Consider the following 12,090-nt stretch of genomic DNA (forward strand, 5'->3'; position numbering starts at 1 on the left):
CTTGAGAGCAAGGTGTCGTACGGCCACTCAATTGAAGCGTTTGTCTCTGGCGTTGCAGGTTGTGCGCCGGCTGCCTTTGGGCCTGGATGCGCGTTGGAGGGGAGCTGGGTCGCAGAGGGGAGGGGCGCGGGGCCGGCGTGGTTCGTTCTTCCTTTTTTGGCGGAGCGACGGTAACTTTGTGTATCCTGTGGTATCTCTAGGGGCCGCAGGGGATGGCGTTCGTCCTCGTCCGCAATGGGCGCGGAGCAGCCGGGTGAGCGGAGCAGCCGGGCGCGCGTGAGGTGGGGGGGCGTTGCGGGGGTGGGTCCTTGTTGAGCGATGGGATGCTGGCTGACGGCGCTGCTGCGTGTGTATTTTTGTTGTTTTTGTTTAGGTGATGAAAAGGCACCTGGCCCTTGGAGGACCGATGCAGTGGGCTGACTGTGCGCTTGTTCGTCTGAAGGATGGGTGGACCGAGGCTCTGGGCCCCTTGAAAGCTAAGTTGAGGCAACGGTGCTGGGGAAGGGGTTGGGGGAGGGAGGGGTTTTAAGGATGGTGCGGCGGAGCGGGCTGTCCGGGAAGCGGTCCCCTTTGAGAGCAGGGAAAAGGAGCGGGTTCCTCTTCAATGTGACGGGAACGCGTGCCGGGCAGGGCGGTTCCAGGCTGTGTGCGTTATTGTGCAGTGTGTGTGTTTTGTGTTGGGTGCCTCCGACCTTCCTCGGGTCTCGGTTGGTGTCTTTGCTCTTTAGGAGCCAGGCAGGTGCCTCGGCAGCGTTAGTAGGGCCCGGCGAGGCCCTAGGCGTGGGCTCGGCGCCCATCGGGCGCCTCTCTTTTGGCGTCGCAAGCTTCCGGCGTGGATCGTTTTGGCGTCTCGGACGGTCGTCTTGGGCGGCGTCGTTCCCGGCTGCGTGAGCGGCGCCGCTCTGTCGCGGTGAGTTTTTTGGGACTGGCATTTCTTCCTTGCATCCTTAGGCGGTTAGGTCTGGAAGCCGGGCTGGTTGCGCGTCCGTCGTCTCGGTTGTGAGAGGAAGCGCTTGTCACGGGCCGCGAAGCTGTCGGCGTTCTCTGGCGTTGCCGTAGGGCCTGCCGACGTCGCCGTCGGGGTCCCGCAGGCGGTCTTGCCGGACGGGGGGGAGGTTCCGTCTGGGTGCCGTCGTTCTCTCCGAGAGCTGCCTCTCATCCTTCGGGGCGCGTTGCCTGTAGCGCTCTGTGTAGCGTTGTCCCGCGTTTGTCTTGGAGCCGCCCTGCCCGGGGATGTAGAGTCAGGGCGAGGTGGGTGGTGCTGGCATCTAGGGATGCGCCCAGGCTTTGGGGGGGGCGGGGGGAAGGTGGGGGGGAAGGAGTTTTGCAGCCGTCTTGGATCGAGTGGCTGTCGTCGGGGGGTGAGGGAAGTAATTCCTGTTGGGTTTTGTGGGCCCCCAGGGAACAACCGTAGGTGTGCGGGGGAGGGAGCTAGAGTCTCAGCTGAGCAGGTAGCGTGTCAAGGGTGTTCTGGCGTGTCTGTGTGCTGGGCTTAATGTTTGATGTATTGTGCTCATGTTTAAGAGCCGCCCTAGTTGGGCTCTCGAGGGGTGTTCCTACATGCGATCGAGACCTGTGTCGTGGTTCGGCTGTCGCCGTGCACGCAGGTGACTTGTTTGGCATCGGTTTGGCAGGTGCCGAGGGAGGAGTCGTGCAGGGTGATGGAGGACGGCGCTGTCAGCAGGTGGGTTGGTGTGCGGTGTATCTAGAGGGAAGATGTGGCTGTTGGCTCTATGAGCCCGTTGTGGTAATTTTTCTTTGTGGACGCATGCGAGGAGCCGAGCGGGATCCGGGCACCGGAGGGGAATCGCACGGGGTGAGCGGTGACGGGTGGGCTGAAGCGTAGCGATGCGTCCTGAGGGGTCGCGTTGCGGGTGGTTGCGAGCGACATGCGTTTGGCTCTTGCAGGTGGCGGGCGAGCCTCCAGATGGCAACCGGATCTGCTGGAGGCCAGGCAGGTGAGCTGTCGAGGGAAAGGTGCGTGTCTGAGACGGGGGCGGGGTTTGTGCGGGTATCCTGAGAGCCCCGCAGCACCCGAGCGGGTCCTTTTTTGCCTGGGTTCTTGCAGGTGCCGCACGCAGGCTTCGGAGGGGAGACGCCGCGTGCCGACGAGAGGTCCGAGAGGTGAGGGGCTCGAAGGCCAGGCGGCTGCTTGAGAGCAAGGTGTCGTACAGCCACTCAATTGAAGCGTTTGTCTCTGGCGTTGCAGGTTGTGCGCCGGCTGCCTTTGGGCCTGGATGCGCGTTGGAGGGGAGCTGGGTCGCAGAGGGGAGGGGCGCGGGGCCGGCGTGGTTCGTTCTTCCTTTTTTGGCGGAGCGACGGTAACTTTGTGTATCCTGTGGTATCTCTAGGGGCCGCAGGGGATGGCGTTCGTCCTCGTCCGCAATGGGCGCGGAGCAGCCGGGTGAGCGGAGCAGCCGGGCGCGCGTGAGGTGGGGGGGCGTTGCGGGGGTGGGTCCTTGTTGAGCGATGGGATGCTGGCTGACGGCGCTGCTGCGTGTGTATTTTTGTTGTTTTTGTTTAGGTGATGAAAAGGCACCTGGCCCTTGGAGGACCGATGCAGTGGGCTGACTGTGCGCTTGTTCGTCTGAAGGATGGGTGGACCGAGGCTCTGGGCCCCTTGAAAGCTAAGTTGAGGCAACGGTGCTGGGGAAGGGGTTGGGGGAGGGAGGGGTTTTAAGGATGGTGCGGCGGAGCGGGCTGTCCGGGAAGCGGTCCCCTTTGAGAGCAGGGAAAAGGAGCGGGTTCCTCTTCAATGTGACGGGAACGCGTGCCGGGCAGGGCGGTTCCAGGCTGTGTGCGTTATTGTGCAGTGTGTGTGTTTTGTGTTGGGTGCCTCCGACCTTCCTCGGGTCTCGGTTGGTGTCTTTGCTCTTTAGGAGCCAGGCAGGTGCCTCGGCAGCGTTAGTAGGGCCCGGCGAGGCCCTAGGCGTGGGCTCGGCGCCCGTCGGGCGCCTCTCTTTTGGCGTCGCAAGCTTCCGGCGTGGATCGTTTTGGCGTCTCGGACGGTCGTCTTGGGCGGCGTCGTTCCCGGCTGCGTGAGCGGCGCCGCTCTGTCGCGGTGAGTTTTTTGGGACTGGCATTTCTTCCTTGCATCCTTAGGCGGTTAGGTCTGGAAGCCGGGCTGGTTGCGCGTCCGTCGTCTCGGTTGTGAGAGGAAGCGCTTGTCACGGGCCGCGAAGCTGTCGGCGTTCTCTGGCGTTGCCGTAGGGCCTGCCGACGTCGCCGTCGGGGTCCCGCAGGCGGTCTTGCCGGACGGGGGGGGGTTCCGTCTGGGTGCCGTCGTTCTCTCCGAGAGCTGCCTCTCATCCTTCGGGGCGCGTTGCCTGTAGCGCTCTGTGTAGCGTTGTCCCGCGTTTGTCTTGGAGCCGCCCTGCCCGGGGATGTAGAGTCAGGGCGAGGTGGGTGGTGCTGGCATCTAGGGATGCGCCCAGGCTTTGGGGGGGGCGGGGGGAAGGTGGGGGGGGAAGGAGTTTTGCAGCCGTCTTGGATCGAGTGGCTGTCGTCGGGGGGTGAGGGAAGTAATTCCTGTTGGGTTTTGTGGGCCCCCAGGGAACAACCGTAGGTGTGCGGGGGAGGGAGCTAGAGTCTCAGCTGAGCAGGTAGCGTGTCAAGGGTGTTCTGGCGTGTCTGTGTGCTGGGCTTAATGTTTGATGTATTGTGCTCATGTTTAAGAGCCGCCCTAGTTGGGCTCTCGAGGGGTGTTCCTACATGCGATCGAGACCTGTGTCGTGGTTCGGCTGTCGCCGTGCACGCAGGTGACTTGTTTGGCATCGGTTTGGCAGGTGCCGAGGGAGGAGTCGTGCAGGGTGATGGAGGACGGCGCTGTCAGCAGGTGGGTTGGTGTGCGGTGTATCTAGAGGGAAGATGTGGCTGTTGGCTCTATGAGCCCGTTGTGGTAATTTTTCTTTGTGGACGCATGCGAGGAGCCGAGCGGGATCCGGGCACCGGAGGGGAATCGCACGGGGTGAGCGGTGACGGGTGGGCTGAAGCGTAGCGATGCGTCCTGAGGGGTCGCGTTGCGGGTGGTTGCGAGCGACATGCGTTTGGCTCTTGCAGGTGGCGGGCGAGCCTCCAGATGGCAACCGGATCTGCTGGAGGCCAGGCAGGTGAGCTGTCGAGGGAAAGGTGCGTGTCTGAGACGGGGGGGGGGTTTGTGCGGGTATCCTGAGAGCCCCGCAGCACCCGAGCGGGTCCTTTTTTGCCTGGGTTCTTGCAGGTGCCGCACGCAGGCTTCGGAGGGGAGACGCCGTGTGCCGACGAGAGGTCCGAGAGGTGAGGGGCTCGAAGGCCAGGCGGCTGCTTGAGAGCAAGGTGTCGTACGGCCACTCAATTGAAGCGTTTGTCTCTGGCGTTGCAGGTTGTGCGCCGGCTGCCTTTGGGCCTGGATGCGCGTTGGAGGGGAGCTGGGTCGCAGAGGGGAGGGGCGCGGGGCCGGCGTGGTTCGTTCTTCCTTTTTTGGCGGAGCGACGGTAACTTTGTGTATCCTGTGGTATCTCTAGGGGCCGCAGGGGATGGCGTTCGTCCTCGTCCGCAATGGGCGCGGAGCAGCCGGGTGCGCGTGAGGTGGGGGGCGTTGCGGGGGTGGGTCCTTGTTGAGCGATGGGATGCTGGCTGACGGCGCTGCTGCGTGTGTATTTTTGTTGTTTTTGTTTAGGTGATGAAAAGGCACCTGGCCCTTGGAGGACCGATGCAGTGGGCTGACTGTGCGCTTGTTCGTCTGAAGGATGGGTGGACCGAGGCTCTGGGCCCCTTGAAAGCTAAGTTGAGGCAACGGTGCTGGGGAAGGGGTTGGGGGAGGGAGGGGTTTTAAGGATGGTGCGGCGGAGCGGGCTGTCCGGGAAGCGGTCCCCTTTGAGAGCAGGGAAAAGGAGCGGGTTCCTCTTCAATGTGACGGGAACGCGTGCCGGGCAGGGCGGTTCCAGGCTGTGTGCGTTATTGTGCAGTGTGTGTGTTTTGTGTTGGGTGCCTCCGACCTTCCTCGGGTCTCGGTGGTGTCTTTGCTCTTTAGGAGCCAGGCAGGTGCCTCGGCAGCGTTAGTAGGGCCCGGCGAGGCCCTAGGCGTGGGCTCGGCGCCCGTCGGGCGCCTCTCTTTTGGCGTCGCAAGCTTCCGGCGTGGATCGTTTTGGCGTCTCGGACGGTCGTCTTGGGCGGCGTCGTTCCCGGCTGCGTGAGCGGCGCCGCTCTGTCGCGGTGAGTTTTTTGGGACTGGCATTTCTTCCTTGCATCCTTAGGCGGTTAGGTCTGGAAGCCGGGCTGGTTGCGCGTCCGTCGCCTCGGTTGTGAGAGGAAGCGCTTGTCACGGGCCGCGAAGCTGTCGGCGTTCTCTGGCGTTGCCGTAGGGCCTGCCGACGTCGCCGTCGGGGTCCCGCAGGCGGTCTTGCCGGACGGGGGGGAGGTTCCGTCTGGGTGCCGTCGTTCTCTCCGAGAGCTGCCTCTCATCCTTCGGGGCGCGTTGCCTGTAGCGCTCTGTGTAGCGTTGTCCCGCGTTTGTCTTGGAGCCGCCCTGCCCGGGGATGTAGAGTCAGGGCGAGGTGGGTGGTGCTGGCATCTAGGGATGCGCCCAGGCTTTGGGGGGGGCGGGGGGAAGGTGGGGGGGAAGGAGTTTTGCAGCCGTCTTGGATCGAGTGGCTGTCGTCGGGGGGTGAGGGAAGTAATTCCTGTTGGGTTTTGTGGGCCCCCAGGGAACAACCGTAGGTGTGCGGGGGAGGGAGCTAGAGTCTCAGCTGAGCAGGTAGCGTGTCAAGGGTGTTCTGGCGTGTCTGTGTGCTGGGCTTAATGTTTGATGTATTGTGCTCATGTTTAAGAGCCGCCCTAGTTGGGCTCTCGAGGGGTGTTCCTACATGCGATCGAGACCTGTGTCGTGGTTCGGCTGTCGCCGTGCACGCAGGTGACTTGTTTGGCATCGGTTTGGCAGGTGCCGAGGGAGGAGTCGTGCAGGGTGATGGAGGACGGCGCTGTCAGCAGGTGGGTTGGTGTGCGGTGTATCTAGAGGGAAGATGTGGCTGTTGGCTCTATGAGCCCGTTGTGGTAATTTTTCTTTGTGGACGCATGCGAGGAGCCGAGCGGGATCCGGGCACCGGAGGGGAATCGCACGGGGTGAGCGGTGACGGGTGGGCTGAAGCGTAGCGATGCGTCCTGAGGGGTCGCGTTGCGGGTGGTTGCGAGCGACATGCGTTTGGCTCTTGCAGGTGGCGGGCGAGCCTCCAGATGGCAACCGGATCTGCTGGAGGCCAGGCAGGTGAGCTGTCGAGGGAAAGGTGCGTGTCTGAGACGGGGGGGGGGGTTTGTGCGGGTATCCTGAGAGCCCCGCAGCACCCGAGCGGGTCCTTTTTTGCCTGGGTTCTTGCAGGTGCCGCACGCAGGCTTCGGAGGGGAGACGCCGCGTGCCGACGAGAGGTCCGAGAGGTGAGGGGCTCGAAGGCCAGGCGGCTGCTTGAGAGCAAGGTGTCGTACGGCCACTCAATTGAAGCGTTTGTCTCTGGCGTTGCAGGTTGTGCGCCGGCTGCCTTTGGGCCTGGATGCGCGTTGGAGGGGAGCTGGGTCGCAGAGGGGAGGGGCGCGGGGCCGGCGTGGTTCGTTCTTCCTTTTTTGGCGGAGCGACGGTAACTTTGTGTATCCTGTGGTATCTCTAGGGGCCGCAGGGGATGGCGTTCGTCCTCGTCCGCAATGGGCGCGGAGCAGCCGGGTGCGCGTGAGGTGGGGGGCGTTGCGGGGGTGGGTCCTTGTTGAGCGATGGGATGCTGGCTGACGGCGCTGCTGCGTGTGTATTTTTGTTGTTTTTGTTTAGGTGATGAAAAGGCACCTGGCCCTTGGAGGACCGATGCAGTGGGCTGACTGTGCGCTTGTTCGTCTGAAGGATGGGTGGACCGAGGCTCTGGGCCCCTTGAAAGCTAAGTTGAGGCAACGGTGCTGGGGAAGGGGTTGGGGGAGGGAGGGGTTTTAAGGATGGTGCGGCGGAGCGGGCTGTCCGGGAAGCGGTCCCCTTTGAGAGCAGGGAAAAGGAGCGGGTTCCTCTTCAATGTGACGGGAACGCGTGCCGGGCAGGGCGGTTCCAGGCTGTGTGCGTTATTGTGCAGTGTGTGTGTTTTGTGTTGGGTGCCTCCGACCTTCCTCGGGTCTCGGTTGGTGTCTTTGCTCTTTAGGAGCCAGGCAGGTGCCTCGGCAGCGTTAGTAGGGCCCGGCGAGGCCCTAGGCGTGGGCTCGGCGCCCGTCGGGCGCCTCTCTTTTGGCGTCGCAAGCTTCCGGCGTGGATCGTTTTGGCGTCTCGGACGGTCGTCTTGGGCGGCGTCGTTCCCGGCTGCGTGAGCGGCGCCGCTCTGTCGCCGTGAGTTTTTTGGGACTGGCATTTCTTCCTTGCATCCTTAGGCGGTTAGGTCTGGAAGCCGGGCTGGTTGCGCGTCCGTCGTCTCGGTTGTGAGAGGAAGCGCTTGTCACGGGCCGCGAAGCTGTCGGCGTTCTCTGGCGTTGCCGTAGGGCCTGCCGACGTCGCCGTCGGGGTCCCGCAGGCGGTCTTGCCGGACGGGGGGGAGGTTCCGTCTGGGTGCCGTCGTTCTCTCCGAGAGCTGCCTCTCATCCTTCGGGGCGCGTTGCCTGTAGCGCTCTGTGTAGCGTTGTCCCGCGTTTGTCTTGGAGCCGCCCTGCCCGGGGATGTAGAGTCAGGGCGAGGTGGGTGGTGCTGGCATCTAGGGATGCGCCCAGGCTTTGGGGGGGGGCGGGGGGAAGGTGGGGGGGAAGGAGTTTTGCAGCCGTCTTGGATCGAGTGGCTGTCGTCGGGGGGTGAGGGAAGTAATTCCTGTTGGGTTTTGTGGGCCCCCAGGGAACAACCGTAGGTGTGCGGGGGAGGGAGCTAGAGTCTCAGCTGAGCAGGTAGCGTGTCAAGGGTGTTCTGGCGTGTCTGTGTGCTGGGCTTAATGTTTGATGTATTGTGCTCATGTTTAAGAGCCGCCCTAGTTGGGCTCTCGAGGGGTGTTCCTACATGCGATCGAGACCTGTGTCGTGGTTCGGCTGTCGCCGTGCACGCAGGTGACTTGTTTGGCATCGGTTTGGCAGGTGCCGAGGGAGGAGTCGTGCAGGGTGATGGAGGACGGCGCTGTCAGCAGGTGGGTTGGTGTGCGGTGTATCTAGAGGGAAGATGTGGCTGTTGGCTCTATGAGCCCGTTGTGGTAATTTTTCTTTGTGGACGCATGCGAGGAGCCGAGCGGGATCCGGGCACCGGAGGGGAATCGCACGGGGTGAGCGGTGACGGGTGGGCTGAAGCGTAGCGATGCGTCCTGAGGGGTCGCGTTGCGGGTGGTTGCGAGCGACATGCGTTTGGCTCTTGCAGGTGGCGGGCGAGCCTCCAGATGGCAACCGGATCTGCTGGAGGCCAGGCAGGTGAGCTGTCGAGGGAAAGGTGCGTGTCTGAGACGGGGGGGGGGTTTGTGCGGGTATCCTGAGAGCCCCGCAGCACCCGAGCGGGTCCTTTTTTGCCTGGGTTCTTGCAGGTGCCGCACGCAGGCTTCGGAGGGGAGACGCCGCGTGCCGACGAGAGGTCCGAGAGGTGAGGGGCTCGAAGGCCAGGCGGCTGCTTGAGAGCAAGGTGTCGTACGGCCACTCAATTGAAGCGTTTGTCTCTGGCGTTGCAGGTTGTGCGCCGGCTGCCTTTGGGCCTGGATGCGCGTTGGAGGGGAGCTGGGTCGCAGAGGGGAGGGGCGCGGGGCCGGCGTGGTTCGTTCTTCCTTTTTTGGCGGAGCGACGGTAACTTTGTGTATCCTGTGGTATCTCTAGGGGCCGCAGGGGATGGCGTTCGTCCTCGTCCGCAATGGGCGCGGAGCAGCCGGGTGCGCGTGAGGTGGGGGGCGTTGCGGGGGTGGGTCCTTGTTGAGCGATGGGATGCTGGCTGACGGCGCTGCTGCGTGTGTATTTTTGTTGTTTTTGTTTAGGTGATGAAAAGGCACCTGGCCCTTGGAGGACCGATGCAGTGGGCTGACTGTGCGCTTGTTCGTCTGAAGGATGGGTGGACCGAGGCTCTGGGCCCCTTGAAAGCTAAGTTGAGGCAACGGTGCTGGGGAAGGGGTTGGGGGAGGGAGGGGTTTTAAGGATGGTGCGGCGGAGCGGGCTGTCCGGGAAGCGGTCCCCTTTGAGAGCAGGGAAAAGGAGCGGGTTCCTCTTCAATGTGACGGGAACGCGTGCCGGGCAGGGCGGTTCCAGGCTGTGTGCGTTATTGTGCAGTGTGTGTGTTTTGTGTTGGGTGCCTCCGACCTTCCTCGGGTCTCGGTTGGTGTCTTTGCTCTTTAGGAGCCAGGCAGGTGCCTCGGCAGCGTTAGTAGGGCCCGGCGAGGCCCTAGGCGTGGGCTCGGCGCCCGTCGGGCGCCTCTCTTTTGGCGTCGCAAGCTTCCGGCGTGGATCGTTTTGGCGTCTCGGACGGTCGTCTTGGGCGGCGTCGTTCCCGGCTGCGTGAGCGGCGCCGCTCTGTCGCGGTGAGTTTTTTGGGACTGGCATTTCTTCCTTGCATCCTTAGGCGGTTAGGTCTGGAAGCCGGGCTGGTTGCGCGTCCGTCGTCTCGGTTGTGAGAGGAAGCGCTTGTCACGGGCCGCGAAGCTGTCGGCGTTCTCTGGCGTTGCCGTAGGGCCTGCCGACGTCGCCGTCGGGGTCCCGCAGGCGGTCTTGCCGGACGGGGGGGGTTCCGTCTGGGTGCCGTCGTTCTCTCCGAGAGCTGCCTCTCATCCTTCGGGGCGCGTTGCCTGTAGCGCTCTGTGTAGCGTTGTCCCGCGTTTGTCTTGGAGCCGCCCTGCCCGGGGATGTAGAGTCAGGGCGAGGTGGGTGGTGCTGGCATCTAGGGATGCGCCCAGGCTTTGGGGGGGGCGGGGGGAAGGTGGGGGGGGAAGGAGTTTTGCAGCCGTCTTGGATCGAGTGGCTGTCGTCGGGGGGTGAGGGAAGTAATTCCTGTTGGGTTTTGTGGGCCCCCAGGGAACAACCGTAGGTGTGCGGGGGAGGGAGCTAGAGTCTCAGCTGAGCAGGTAGCGTGTCAAGGGTGTTCTGGCGTGTCTGTGTGCTGGGCTTAATGTTTGATGTATTGTGCTCATGTTTAAGAGCCGCCCTAGTTGGGCTCTCGAGGGGTGTTCCTACATGCGATCGAGACCTGTGTCGTGGTTCGGCTGTCGCCGTGCACGCAGGTGACTTGTTTGGCATCGGTTTGGCAGGTGCCGAGGGAGGAGTCGTGCAGGGTGATGGAGGACGGCGCTGTCAGCAGGTGGGTTGGTGTGCGGTGTATCTAGAGGGAAGATGTGGCTGTTGGCTCTATGAGCCCGTTGTGGTAATTTTTCTTTGTGGACGCATGCGAGGAGCCGAGCGGGATCCGGGCACCGGAGGGGAATCGCACGGGGTGAGCGGTGACGGGTGGGCTGAAGCGTAGCGATGCGTCCTGAGGGGTCGCGTTGCGGGTGGTTGCGAGCGACATGCGTTTGGCTCTTGCAGGTGGCGGGCGAGCCTCCAGATGGCAACCGGATCTGCTGGAGGCCAGGCAGGTGAGCTGTCGAGGGAAAGGTGCGTGTCTGAGACGGGGGCGGGGTTTGTGCGGGTATCCTGAGAGCCCCGCAGCACCCGAGCGGGTCCTTTTTTGCCTGGGTTCTTGCAGGTGCCGCACGCAGGCTTCGGAGGGGAGACGCCGCGTGCCGACGAGAGGTCCGAGAGGTGAGGGGCTCGAAGGCCAGGCGGCTGCTTGAGAGCAAGGTGTCGTACGGCCACTCAATTGAAGCGTTTGTCTCTGGCGTTGCAGGTTGTGCGCCGGCTGCCTTTGGGCCTGGATGCGCGTTGGAGGGGAGCTGGGTCGCAGAGGGGAGGGGCGCGGGGCCGGCGTGGTTCGTTCTTCCTTTTTTGGCGGAGCGACGGTAACTTTGTGTATCCTGTGGTATCTCTAGGGGCCGCAGGGGATGGCGTTCGTCCTCGTCCGCAATGGGCGCGGAGCAGCCGGGTGCGCGTGAGGTGGGGGGGCGTTGCGGGGGTGGGTCCTTGTTGAGCGATGGGATGCTGGCTGACGGCGCTGCTGCGTGTGTATTTTTGTTGTTTTTGTTTAGGTGATGAAAAGGCACCTGGCCCTTGGAGGACCGATGCAGTGGGCTGACTGTGCGCTTGTTCGTCTGAAGGATGGGTGGACCGAGGCTCTGGGCCCCTTGAAAGCTAAGTTGAGGCAACGGTGCTGGGGAAGGGGTTGGGGGAGGGAGGGGTTTTAAGGATGGTGCGGCGGAGCGGGCTGTCCGGGAAGCGGTCCCCTTTGAGAGCAGGGAAAAGGAGCGGGTTCCTCTTCAATGTGACGGGAACGCGTGCCGGGCAGGGCGGTTCCAGGCTGTGTGCGTTATTGTGCAGTGTGTGTGTTTTGTGTTGGGTGCCTCCGACCTTCCTCGGGTCTCGGTTGGTGTCTTTGCTCTTTAGGAGCCAGGCAGGTGCCTCGGCAGCGTTAGTAGGGCCCGGCGAGGCCCTAGGCGTGGGCTCGGCGCCCGTCGGGCGCCTCTCTTTTGGCGTCGCAAGCTTCCGGCGTGGATCGTTTTGGCGTCTCGGACGGTCGTCTTGGGCGGCGTCGTTCCCGGCTGCGTGAGCGGCGCCGCTCTGTCGCGGTGAGTTTTTTGGGACTGGCATTTCTTCCTTGCATCCTTAGGCGGTTAGGTCTGGAAGCCGGGCTGGTTGCGCGTCCGTCGTCTCGGTTGTGAGAGGAAGCGCTTGTCACGGGCCGCGAAGCTGTCGGCGTTCTCTGGCGTTGCCGTAGGGCCTGCCGACGTCGCCGTCGGGGTCCCGCAGGCGGTCTTGCCGGACGGGGGGGGGGGTTCCGTCTGGGTGCCGTCGTTCTCTCCGAGAGCTGCCTCTCATCCTTCGGGGCGCGTTGCCTGTAGCGCTCTGTGTAGCGTTGTCCCGCGTTTGTCTTGGAGCCGCCCTGCCCGGGGATGTAGAGTCAGGGCGAGGTGGGTGGTGCTGGCATCTAGGGATGCGCCCAGGCTTTGGGGGGGGCGGGGGGAAGGTGGGGGGGAAGGAGTTTTGCAGCCGTCTTGGATCGAGTGGCTGTCGTCGGGGGGTGAGGGAAGTAATTCCTGTTGGGTTTTGTGGGCCCCCAGGGAA

Source organism: Phalacrocorax aristotelis, unplaced genomic scaffold, assembly GCF_949628215.1.
Source record: "Phalacrocorax aristotelis unplaced genomic scaffold, bGulAri2.1 scaffold_223, whole genome shotgun sequence".
In the NCBI taxonomy this organism is placed as follows: domain Eukaryota; kingdom Metazoa; phylum Chordata; class Aves; order Suliformes; family Phalacrocoracidae; genus Phalacrocorax; species Phalacrocorax aristotelis.